Consider the following 13,232-nt stretch of genomic DNA (forward strand, 5'->3'; position numbering starts at 1 on the left):
GACTTCCTCCACATAACTCACAAACAACTTGTGCTTGTTTAGCTTGCCCTGCAATTAGCTTTGTCAATGCCTCAACCTGAGCTGTCAACTTTGTGATGGCATCAACCTCTAACACACCAGGTACCTTCTTTGATTGACTCCTTTCAGTTGGCCACTGCTGATTGTTTAAAGCCATCTCCTCCAATAGATCATAAGCCTCATTAGCACTCTTTCTCATAAAGGCTCCACCAGCTGCCGCATCTATTAGAGTTCTAGTGTTTCCTACCAACCCATTGTAGAAGTTGTGGACCAGCATCCACTTCTCTATACCATGATGAGGGCACTTTCTGATCAGATCTTTAAACCTCTCCCAAGCCTCATGGAGAGATTCATTATCTTGTTGGCAGAAGTTATTGATTTCTCCTCTCAGCTTTGCAGACTTGGCTGGAGGAAAGAACTTTGACAAGAATTTTGTTGTCAGATCGTTCCAGGTGGCAATAGAGTTGGGTGGCAAGGAGTTTAGCCAACTCTTGGCGCGTTCTCTGAGAGAGAATGGGAACAGTCTCAATCGAATGGCATCATCACTAACTCCATTAACTTTAAAAGTTTCACAAAGTTCCATGAAGTTAGAGAGATGCAGGTTAGGATCTTCAGAAGGGAGGCTACCAAACTGAACTGAAGACTGCACCATTTGAAGTATGGCAGGTTTGATCTCAAAGTTGTTCGCATCCACTGCCGGTGGCCTGATACATGACTGCACTCCCGTCAGAGTAGGAAGAATGTAATCTCTCAAGCTGCGGCCATTAGCTTGATCTTCCACGACGCCACCATTATTACCGTTATTACCTCCATTGTTCGCAGCATTAGCATTCACATTAGGAGCCATGATTTCTGAAGTTTCAGCAGTTGCTGAAACTCCTTCTTGCCTCTTGTTCTTTCGGTTTCTCCTAAAAGTTTTCTCTATTTCAGGATCAACTGGTAATATGACAGCTTGTCCTTGACGGCGCATACACTTAGGATTCCTGAAATGGATCACGAAAATATTGCGAGAAAAAGGTTAGAAAAATCAGCAAGAGAAAAATATACCAAAGTAGAAGTTAGTATAATTTTGTGTAATATTAATCTTTAAACATTTCCCCAGCAACGGCGCCAAAAACTTGTTACGAATTTTATGTTTACTTTGCAAGTATACGCAATCAAGTAGTATCTCACGCAAGTGAGGTCGAACCATAGGGAATTGGACTAAGTACTACTAAACTATACCTATGATTCTATTTGGTAAAATAATAAGTTTGCAATTTGAAAGTAAATAACTCAAAAAATTAAAGAGAAAATAAACGAAGATTAATCAAGATGAGAGGTTAGGGAGGTGAATCCTGTTGATAAGCTACCAATGCTAATATCTAATTGCGATCCTTATCTTAATGTGAATGACAGATTATGAATTAACCTAACTCTTTTCAGATCTTTTAGGTTCTAAATCTTATGTTCTCTAATTAACTTCTTAATTAAATCAACACAAAATCAGCATTAAGCAATAATCTATTAGTCACTGAGGCTATGTAAATACTTTCGTTTCACATCAAAACCTAGACTATCCAAATTTTAGCATTCTCAATTCTCACTTTTCAGATTTCGAATTGAGATGATCAAGCTTGCACATGGAATTAAACCCAAATAAAGATAGTATTCACACATAAGATGAAGGAATGGTAATTATTTATTAACTAGGCATAAACTTAAACAACAATCATCATCCCCCTTATTGGGAAATTTAGTTCAACATAACTCTAAAAACATCCATGATTAATTCAGAAACAAAAACAATCATAAAGAAGAAATTAAGGGTAAAAGAAAGAAACTAGAAGGTGATATCGCTCCCGGTCTTCAAGATAGCTTCCTCTCCACTTGCATCCACTATTTAGGTCTATTTCTGCTTAATTCTGACCTTCAGTGTCGTATTCCTTATATAGGGATGAGTAGTGTGCCTCCAATTGAGAGAAAAATCAAAATTAGGTCAAAACCACGACGTCCGTACCAAGTCACGACTAGCCCTTAAGCTGGTCGCGACTACAGGCAATCCTCGAAAATCAGAGGTTCTGCCAAATCGATGGCAATAGGGTTGGGTGGCAAGGAGTTTAGCCAACTCTTGGCGCGTTCTCTGAGAGAGAATGGGAACAGTCTCAATTGAATGGCATCATCACTAACTCCATTAACTTTAAAAGTTTCATAAAGTTCCATGAAGTTAGAGAGATGCAGGTTAGGATCTTCAGAAGGGAGGCTACCAAACTAAACTGAAGACTGCACCATTCGAAGTATGGCAGGTTTGATCTCAAAGTTGTTCGCATCCATTGCCGGTGGCATGATACATGACTGCACTCCCGTCAGAGTAGGGAGAATGTAATCTCTCAAGCTGCGGCCATTAGCTTGATCTTCCACGACACCACCATTATTACCGTTATTACCTCCATTGTTCGCAGCATTAACATTCACATTAGCAGCCATGATTTCTGGAGTTTCAGCAGTTGCTGAAACTCCTTCTTGCCTCTTGTTCTTTCGGTTTCTCCTACAAGTTTTCTCTATTTCAGGATCAACTGGTAATATGACAGCTTGTCCTTGACGGCGCATACACTTAGGATTCCTGAAATGGATCACGAAAATATTGCAAGAAAAAAGGTTAGAAAAATCAGCAAGAGAAAAATATACCAAAGTAGAAGTTAGTATAATTTTGTGTAATATTAATCTTTAAACAATTCCCCGGCAACGGCGCCAAAAACTTGTTACGAATTTTATGTTTACTATGCAAGTATACGCAATCAAGTTTGGATTAAGTACTACTAAACTATACTTATGATTCTATTTTGTAAAATAATTAGTTTGCAATTTGAAAGTAAATAATTCAGAAAATTAAAGAGAAAATAAACGAAGATTAATCAAGATGAGAGGTTAGGGAGGTGAATCCTGTTGATAAGCTACCAATGTTAATATCTAATTGCGATCCTTATCTTAATGTGAATGATAGATTATGAATTAACCTAACTCTTTTCAGATCTTTTAGGTTCTAAATCTTATGTTCTCTAATTAACTTCTTAATTAAATCAACACAAAATCAACATTAAGCAATAATCTATTAGTCACTGAGGCTATGTAAATACTTTCGTTTCACATCAAAACCTAGACTATCCAAATTTTAGCATTCTCAATTCTCACTTTTCAGATTTCGAAGTGAGATCATCGAACATGTAAAAGGTGATCAAGCTTGCACATGGAATTAAACCCAAATAAAGATAGTATTCACACATAAGATGAAGGAATGGCAATTATTTATTAACTAGGCATAAACTTAAACAACAATCATCATCCTCCCTTATTGGGAAATTTAGTTCAACATAACTCTAAAAACATCCATGATTAATTCAGAAACAAAAACAAACATAAAGAAGAAATTAAGGGTAAAAGAAAGAAACTAGAAGGTGATATCGCTCCGGGTCTTCAAGATAGCTTCCTCTCCACTTGCATCCACTATTTAGGTCTATTTCTGCTTAATTCTGACCTTCAGTGTCGTATTCCTTATATAGGGATGAGTAGTGTGCCTCCAATTGAGAGAAAAATCAAAATTAGGTCAAAACCACGACGTCCGTACCAAGTCGCGACTAGCCCTTAAGCTGGTCGCGACTACAGGCAATCCTCGAAAATCAGAGGTTCTGCCAAATCTCGAAGTCGCGACCAGAGTCGCGACCTGGAAAAAGGGTCGCGACCTGGCTCTCATGAAGTCGCGACTACTGTAGCTTCTGGAACCGAATTTTCCAACTTTTTTTCCAGTTTATCCCAGTTTTTTGCCATTTGATTGAATTTGAACTTTAACACTCCGGGACCCTGAAATAATGAAAATCAAGCGTAAAACTGCTCCAAAAGACACCAATAGACGAGATAATGCTAACTTTAAAGACCCGAAACATAGGCTAATTATAACCTAACAAAATCCCCCAAACTAGATTCTTACTCGCCCTTGAGTAAGATAAAAAAAAACTAACTACGCTATCAGATAATTACTATGCTGCTGACTTATGCTCTGTTTTCTTCCTTGCATAAACTAGAATTTTGATGCTACTAACTCTAACAATTAACTCGGATACTCAATTAATAACACTATGTACAACTGCAACAATTTATTCAAATGTGAAACATTGTTATAAAAATTTTACTCTTTCCAACAGTTCCACAACCCGATAACTCATAAGCTTGCATGCTTACCTTTCTCCACTAATGTTGACAGTATTCTTTGGAATCATTAGGTCTTTTAAAGGCTTAAGTATAATGGCTCAGATATTCAGGGATAGACAAAAGACAATTTTTGGCTCAACATATCATAAGCACACAAATAGAACCCACAAGCTTCTTCCTTTTCTTTTTCAATACCCATAATGTTCCCAAGTTTACCAAGATTGAGAGAAGACATCTTTTTTTTTTTTGAACACATATTTTTTACTTTTTCATTGTGCTGTTTTTTTTTTCTTTTTTTTTTTCAGTTACATGGAATTACACAATTTTTTCTTCTCAATCTTACAAGTTTTTCTACCTCTCACTATTTCCTCACACTAAATGTTTCTCCTCCCCCAAACTAATCATGTAGCTTATGATATCTTGGATAACATGGTGAAGAAAAATTAATAGTGTGGTTGCAAAATTTTCAAATCAATGGGAGAAAAACATAACAGGTTAAGGCTCAAAAAGGGAAACTAGGGACACACATTATTATGGTAGGCTTGAAAGGCTCAAACTATCCAACAAATGCCTAAGTCATATTCCAATTGAACACTATCAAGGATTTTGCCTCAAAAGAATAAACATGCAAGTTCTAAGCTATCCTGTCAATCTTACCACAAACAATAGTAAAACAGTTATAACAATTTTCACAGATTGAGTATTTGTAGAAAAACACAGGTTTCAAAACATCCGAACTAATCCAAAGAGTTAACAAAATCAAGCACACAGTTATTTTACAGTTTCAGATCACATCACACTAATCAGCAGTATACAACTATCATCAAGCTTATTGCCATTCCTTGACTAAAACAAAAAACTAAAACAGAAAATTAAAATGCAGAATTTAAAATTTTTAAGTCTCTCCCCCCAAACTAAATATGACATTGTCCCCAATGTGTACAGTAATATGCAGAGAAAAGAGACTTACCTGAGACCCTCTCAGAAAGGGTTGGGTGGACCCTTTTCATCCAAAAGAGCTCTCGTACTAAATGAAGAAAATTGACCACCAATAGTGTTGATTTCAAATTTTTGCACAAGAGTAAGCTCACCTTCAGAACTACCACACATCAATCTTTTCCAACGACGCTAAATTGTTCGAAGTCGCTCTTTAGGCTTTGCTTTCTTCTTATCAGTTTTAAGAAAAGAACCCTTCACCATCTCAATCTTGCAACAGGTAGGAATGTCAGTTGGGGCAAAAACATTAAAATTGACCTCTTCATCTTGCACTCTCAACTTTAACTCTCCCTTTTGAACATCTATTACTGCTCTGCCCGTGGCTAAGAATGGTCTTCCCAAAATAATGGGAATAGTTGAATCTTCCTCCATATCAAGAATTAGGAAATCAGCAGGGAAGATAAACTTACCAACCTTCACCAGTACATCTTCAATTATCCCACGAGGATGAGTCAAAGAACGATCTACCAGTTGTAAAGTCACTGTTGTAGGCTTTGCTTTTCCCAATCCTAGCCTCTTGAAGACAGACAAAGGCATTAGATTAATGCTTGCTCCTAGATCAGATAGAGCTTTAGTTTCCACCGAACCCCCTATAGAGCATGGAATATTGAAACTACCCGGATCTTTAAGCTTGGGCGGTAGTTTCTTTTGCAAAATGGCGCTACACTCCTCAGTTAATGCCACTGTTTCATAGTCCTCCAATTTTCTCTTCTTAGACAATATCTCCTTCATGAACTTCACATAACGGGGCATTTGTTCCAAGGCTTCAGCAAAAGGAGTTTTAATGTGAAGTCTTTTGAAGACTTCTAAGAATTTGGTGAACTGCTTGTCTAGGCTTGACTTTCTAAGCCTTTGAGGGTAGGGTATTTTCACATGGTGATCACTATTAATTGGTGGAGACTGTTGTGGTTGTGTTGGGCTGTCAGTAGCCTTCTCTGATGTGGGTGTTGGTGTTGGCATTGGTTGAGCTTCGTTCTCGTTTTCTCCATTCGCTAGTTGTGGCATTTCAGGACCATCATAATTTTTACCGCTGCTCAGGGTAATTGCCTTGCAGTTTTCTTTGGGGTTTACTTCAGTTGTGCTAGGCAGATTCCACGGGTTGCTACTTGAGTTGCTAGTTGGCCCATCTGTGTCTGCAGGTCTTTGATTGAAGATCTAGTTTCAGTCATGAATTGAAGCAATAAATCTGTTTGCAAACTAGAATTTCCACCAGAGGTTTGTTGCTGATTAAACTGTTGGTTCTGATTCTGGTTCTGATTTCGTTGCTGATAGAACCCACTGTTTCTTCGGTTATTACCCTGGTTGAACCCATAATTGTTGTTGTTATTCTGTGAATAATTTCCAATGGCTTTAGCTTCATCCATTGGCAAATCATCCACATCTGCTTGACACTCTGAAAAGTGATGACTTCCTCCACATAACTCACAAACAACTTGGGCTTGTCTAGCTTGCCCTGCAATTAGCTTTGTCAATGCCTCAACCTGAGCTGTCAACTTTGTGATGGCATCAACCTCTAACACACCAGCTACCTTCTTTAATTGACTCCTTTCACTTGGCCACTGCTGATTGTTTAGAGCAATCTCCTCCAATAGATCATAAGCCTCATTAGCACTCTTTCTCATAAAGGTTCCACCAGCAGCCGCATCTATTAGAGTTCTAGTGTTTCCTACCAACCCATTGTAGAAGTTGTGGACCAGCATCCACTTCTCTATACCATGATGAGGGCACTTTCTGATCAGATCTTTAAACCTCTCCCAAGCCTCATGGAGAGATTCATTATCTTGTTGGCAGAAGTTATTGATTTCTCCACTCAGCTTTGCAGACTTGGCTGGAGGAAAGAACTTTGACAAGAATTTCGTTTCCAGATCGTTCCAGGTGGCAATAGAGTTGGGTGGCAAGCAGTTTAGCCAACTCTTGGCGCGTTCTCTGAGAGAGAATGGGAACAGTCTCAATCGAATGGCATCATCACTAACTCTATTAACTTTCAAAGTTTCACAAAGTTCCATGAAGTTAGAGAGATGCAGGTTAGGATCTTCAGAAGGGAGGCTACCAAACTGAACTGAAGACTGCACCATTTGAAGTATGGCAGGTTTGATCTCAAAGTTGTTCGCATCCACTGCCGGTGGCCTGATACATGACTGCACTCCCATCAGAGTAGGGAGAATGTAATCTCTCAAGCTGCGGCCATTAGCTTGATCTTCCACGGCGCCACCATTATTACCGTTATTACCTCCATTGTTCGCAGCATTAGCGTTGACATTAGCAGCCATGATTTCTGAAGTTTCAGCAGTTGCTGAAACTCCTTCTTGCCTCTTGTTCTTTCGGTTTCTCCTACAAGTTTTCTCTATTTCAGGATCAACTGGTAAAATGACAGCTTGTCCTTGACGGCGCATACACTTAGGATTCCTGAAATGGATCACGAAAATATTGCAAGAAAAAAGGTTAGAAAAATCAGCAAGAGAAAAATATACCAAAGTAGAAGTTAGTATAATTTTGTGTAATATTAATCTTTAAACAATTCCCCGCCAACGGCGCCAAAAACTTGTTACGAATTTTATGTTTACTACGCAAGTATACACAATCAAGTAGTATCGCATGCAAGTGAGGTCAAACCACAGGGAATTCGATTAGGTACTACTAAACTATGGTGGCGTTTGGTAACACTTTTGCTTTTTAATTTTAAAAACAGATAAATAAAAGTAGATTTTTTGTTTTTAAAATTTTGTTTTTGAAAAACAAAAATGCGTTCTACAACCACTTGTGTTTTCAAATTTTAAAAACAGAAAATAAAAGTGTGTTCTGCAATCACTTTTGTTTTCTGTTTTTAAAAACAAAAAACAAAAATGTGTTTTGTAACTATTTTTATTTTTTAATTTTAAAAACAAAAAACATAAATTTTGATTTTTTTTTTCTTTTTTTAATTAAAAAAATTATGAATATCATTTATTTTTATTTTTAAATAAATATATAATTATAAAAAAATTAAATAAAAAATACTCATTAGCATTTTAAAAAAATTCAAGTAATTTGAAATCACGAAACTCATTATCTATAACACAAAACTGACAAAATCATAATAAAATATGAACTAATAATTGTCCAATCTTGTAACAAAATATTTAAAAAGTTGTAATTATTAATAATGTTTTGGCATCTTTAGAAATAATGCTCTAGACACCTCGCTCTCAAACTTCTCAATAGCCTTTGTGTATACTTCTCCACTAATTCCGTCAATTTGATTAAGAGCTTCAATACACTCATCCAATAAGTGATGTTTTGTCAATGTCATTGAATTCTCATACATTTCTATCTTTCGCTTTGCAGTTTCATTATATACCGTCAATGTTTCTGCCAATGCAAGTGAGAACTTTGCTTTTTTCGCCGATCGAGAACTCGTAGTGCCAATTGATTTATCTCTTCTTTTGCTGCCATCCACAAACAAATCCTCACACTCTTACAAAATGGCTATAGTGTTTGCTCCAGCTCAGAACCAAAAAGATATAGCACAAGAAAATAAGAACTGCTTCTTTAATAAGGAAAATGGTGTGCATCATACGTACCTATGAAATCTATTTTTAATAAGTAAATTGACATTGGCCAACTATTAAACAATATATGAGAGACATTGTTAAACTTAGGAAATGAAGCAGAAAACAACATACTGACAAGTGTTCAAGATAACACGAGGCATTATTAAAGCTTTGACGAAATTAAAGTTTACAAATTTCTGCAACTTTAGATCAGATGACAACTCCCTCCTAATAAAATTATGGATAAGACAACATGCAATAATTATACATAATTGTTCACAAGGTGTATCATACATACAACATAATGATATTAGTGAACGCATTTGCAAATTTTAACATGCAAAGCACATCATCATAAAAATATTGCTCACAAGGTAAATACATATTGTTATGAACTAATAACAACCAGAAGCACATCAACAAGTAGACTAAACCAGCGAAGAAGGACCAGATAACAGAGTAAAACAAATGCAACATAACTCAATGAAATAAGCAGTAAAAATGGCAGTATACGCAGAGCAAAAATGGCAGTAAAAATTATATAAATTTATTTCCTGTCCCTTAAAAAGTAATCTTTGAGACGAACATGAAGATAAAACAATTGTAATAATTTTGTACTGATCAGTACGAAACAACTCAAATAAAAGGTATATAAATTTGTATATATCATATGTCAAAGAAGGTATTACTAAGATGAGCATTGTGATTTGTAGAGCTATTGATATATAGAGATGGAAATCTTATGATTTAAAGAGCTCAAAATTCATAACAACAAATAATACCCTCTGTTTCAAGATGCTAAACAGCGGCCAGTGACCATGTTCACAAAAGCTAAAGTGATGGAGCTTTAAACAGTTATTCATTGGACCAACTTTTGTACAATTACAACATTCAAAACTAGGGAAATTTTCATAGTAATGCTAGAAGTATAAAAAAGGCCATGACAGATCTTGATGTTGATGATGTTGCCATGTTGAAAAGAGAACACAACTTCACAATTAAACTAAATTATGACACTTTTTCCTCTTGGCTTGCTCTTGAACCCAACAAACAAATCCTACACTCTCACAAAGTGGCTATAGTGTTTGCTCCAACTTAGAACCAAAAAGAAAAAAGTAATAAGGTATATTCTAAAACAGTATCATAGATAACCCGTTAGTCAATTACATCGAACTCTTGAATGAAAACGATAATGAGGCATTTCATCAAAATGTACTTCATAACCATTGAGGCATTTAATCAAACAGGTAACAGATACTAGAAAGGCAGATTAATACATACAAATTTTTCAACAAAACCTATACACCACAAAGCTGTTTTTACAACTAGAAATTATTCCCAAAAAAAACGAAGAAAGAAACTAAGCTAGAAAAAGAAATGGCAGCAGTAGAATCAACATAAGTACAAAACGAAATCAGTTGAAATATTAAAATGCAAATTTGAAATTCTTCGAAGAAAATTATTAACACAGATGCTCACCATCTAAATGAATAATCACTTAGACCCAACAAACAATCTGGAAATATTTTACATGAACACCCACGAAAAGTACATGGGAACAAGCAAATGCCAAATATGCAGAAAACTCAAACAAGATTACAATGACAGTATAAACCTGCAAACCCTAAGTAGAAAGCATATATGGAGATGAAGATTTTTTCAAACTTAGAAAAAAATTGAGAGAGAGGGAGAGACCAAGAGGAAGAGAGAGAGAGAGAGAGAGAGAGAGAGAGAGAGAGAGATATGGAGATGAAGAAATCTTTACCTGGAATAGCTGAAGCCATTGATGAATTTTCGGAATAGAACTTAGCAATGAACGATCCAGAGAGAGAGAGATAATGAATGAGAAAAAAAGTGATTTTAAAATTTTTTATAATCATAAAATATCTGTTATTAAAATTTGTTTAAATTTGATTTTAAATTAAAAAAACAAAACGTAAAATTAGTTACCGAACATTACTTTCAAATAATGTTTTTATAATTTTGATTAAAAAAATAAAAATCCACTTTTAAAATTGTTACCGAACAGAGCCTATACTTATGATTCTATTTGGTAAAATAATAAGTTTGCAATTTGAAAGTAAATAACTCAGAAAATTAAAGAGAAAATAAACAAAGATTAATCAAGATGAGAGGTTAGGGAGGTGAATCCTGTTGATAAGCTACCAATGTTAATATCTAATTGCGATCCTTATCTTAATGTGAATGACAGATTATGAATTAACCTAACTCTTTTCAGATCTTTTAGGTTCTAAATCTTATGTTCTCTAATTAACTTCTTAATTAAATCAACACAAAATCAGCATTAAGCAATAATCTATTAGTCACTGAGGCTATGTAAATACTTTCGTTTCACATCAAAACCTAGACTATCCAAATTTTAGCATTCTCAATTCTCACTTTTCAGATTTTGAATTAAGATCATCGAACATGTATAAGGTGATCAAGCTTGCACATGGAATTAAAACCAAATAAAGATAGTATTCACACATAAGATGAAGGAATGGCAATTATTTATTAACTAGGCATAAACTGAAACAACAATCATCATCCTCCCTTATTGGGAAATTTAGTTCAACATAACTCTAAAAACATCCATGATTAATTCAGAAACAAAAACAAACATAAAGAAGAAATTAAGGGTAAAAGAAAGAAACTAGAAGGTGATATCGCTCCGGGTCTTCAAGATAGCTTCCTCTCCACTTGCATCCACTATTTAGGTCTATTTCTGCTTAATTCTGACCTTCAGTGTCGTATTCCTTATATAGGAATGAGTAGTGTGCCTCCAATTGAGAGAAAAATCAAAATTAGGTCAAAACCACGACGTCCGTACCAAGTCGCGACTAGGCCTTAAGCTGGTCGCGACTACAGGCAATCCTGGAAAATCAGAGGTTCTGCCAAATCTCGAAGTCGCGACCAGAGTCGCGACCTGGAAAAAGGGTCGCGACCTGGCTCTCATGAAGTCGCGACTACTGTATCTTCTAGAACCGAATTTTCCAACTTTTTTTTCCAGTTTATCCCAGTTTTTCGCCATTTGACTTAATTTGAACTTTAACACTCCGGGACCCTGAAATAATGAAAATCAAGCGTAAAATTGCTCCAAAAGACACCAATAGACGAGATAATGCTAACTTTAAAGACCCGAAACATAGGCTAATTATAACCTAACACAAGGCTACTTCTGGCCGACGATGATTGAAGATTCGAGAGCCTATGTCAAGAAGTGCGACAAATGCCAGAGATTGGTTGAGCTTCGTTCTCCTTTTCTGCATTCGCTACTTGTGGCATTTTAGGACCATCATAATTTTTACCGCTTCTCAGGGTAATTGCCTTGCAGTTTTCTTTGGGGTTTACTTCAGTTGTGCTAGGCAGATTCCCTTGAGAACGGGTTGCTACTTGAGTTGCTAGTTGGCCCATCTGTGTCTGCAGGTCTTTGATTGAAGATCTAGTTTCAGTCATGAATTGAAGCAATAAATCTGTTTGCAAACTAAAATTTCCACAAGAGGTTTGTTGCTGATTAAACTGTTGGTTCTGATTCTGGTTCTGATTTCGTTGCTGATAGAACCCACTGTTTCTTCGGTTATTACCCTGGTTGAACCCATAATTGTTGTTGTTATTCTGTGAATAATTTCCAATGGCTTTAGCTTCATCCATTGTCAAATCATCCACATCTGCTTGACACTCTGAAAAGTGATGACTTCCTCCACATAACTCACAAACAACTTGGGCTTGTTTAGCTTGCCCTGCAATTAGCTTTGTCAATGCCTCAACCTGAGCTGTCAACTTTGTGATGGCATCAACCTCTAACACACCAGCTACCTTCTTTGATTGACTCCTTTCAGGTGGCCACTGCTGATTGTTTAAAGCCATCTCCTCCAATAGATCATAAGCCTCATTAGCACTCTTTCTCATAAAGGCTCCACCAGCTGCCGCATCTATTAGAGTTCTAGTGTTTCCTACCAACCCATCGTAGAAGTTGTGGACCAGCATCCACTTCTCTATACCATGATGAGGGCACTTTCTGATCAGATCTTTAAACCTCTCCCAAGCCTCATGGAGAGATTCATTATCTTGTTGGCAGAAGTTATTGATTTCTCCTCTCAGCTTTGCAGACTTGGCTGGAGGAAAGAACTTTGACAAGAATTTCTTTGTCAGATCGTTCCAGGTGGCAATAGAGTTGGGTGGCAAGGAGTTTAGCCAACTCTTGGCGTGTTCTTTGAGAGAGAATGGGAACAGTCTCAATCGAATGGCATCATCACTAACTCCATTAACTTTAAAAGTTTCACAAAGTTCCATGAAGTTAGAGAGATGCAGGTTAGGATCTTCAGAAGGGAGGCCACCAAACTGAACTGAAGACTGCACCATTTGAAGTATGGCAGGTTTGATCTCAAAGTTGTTCGCATCCACTGCCGGTGGCCTGATACATGACTGCACTCCCGTCAGAGTAGGGAGAATGTAATCTCTCAAGTTGCGGCCATTAGCTTGATCTTCCACGGCGCCACC

The 13,232-nt window shown here is 36.5% G+C and overlaps 1 long non-coding RNA gene and 3 other non-coding genes across 4 annotated transcripts; 3 read left to right on the top strand and 1 right to left on the bottom strand.

Moving 5' to 3' along the window:
• Positions 1–305: 305 nt before the first annotated feature.
• On the top strand, positions 306–412 carry LOC115721554 (small nucleolar RNA R71). Its single transcript, XR_004012569.2, has one exon. It is a non-coding gene; the product is annotated as a small nucleolar RNA R71 (small nucleolar RNA).
• A 6,497-nt stretch (positions 413–6,909) lies between these two features.
• Positions 6,910–7,016, top strand: LOC115721634 (small nucleolar RNA R71). The gene has a single exon (XR_004012641.1). It is a non-coding gene; the product is annotated as a small nucleolar RNA R71 (small nucleolar RNA).
• A 1,246-nt stretch (positions 7,017–8,262) lies between these two features.
• On the bottom strand, positions 8,263–10,644 carry LOC115718802 (uncharacterized). Its single transcript, XR_004012042.2, has 2 exons — positions 10,495–10,644; positions 8,263–8,624 (listed from the first exon to the last, which is right to left on the bottom strand). It is a non-coding gene; the product is annotated as an uncharacterized LOC115718802 (long non-coding RNA).
• Positions 10,645–12,729: 2,085 nt separating this feature from the next.
• LOC115721628 (small nucleolar RNA R71) lies at positions 12,730–12,836 on the top strand. Its single transcript, XR_004012635.1, has one exon. It is a non-coding gene; the product is annotated as a small nucleolar RNA R71 (small nucleolar RNA).
• Positions 12,837–13,232: the final 396 nt, after the last annotated feature.

Source organism: Cannabis sativa, chromosome 2, assembly GCF_029168945.1.
Source record: "Cannabis sativa cultivar Pink pepper isolate KNU-18-1 chromosome 2, ASM2916894v1, whole genome shotgun sequence".
Taxonomy (NCBI): Eukaryota; Viridiplantae; Streptophyta; class Magnoliopsida; order Rosales; family Cannabaceae; genus Cannabis; species Cannabis sativa.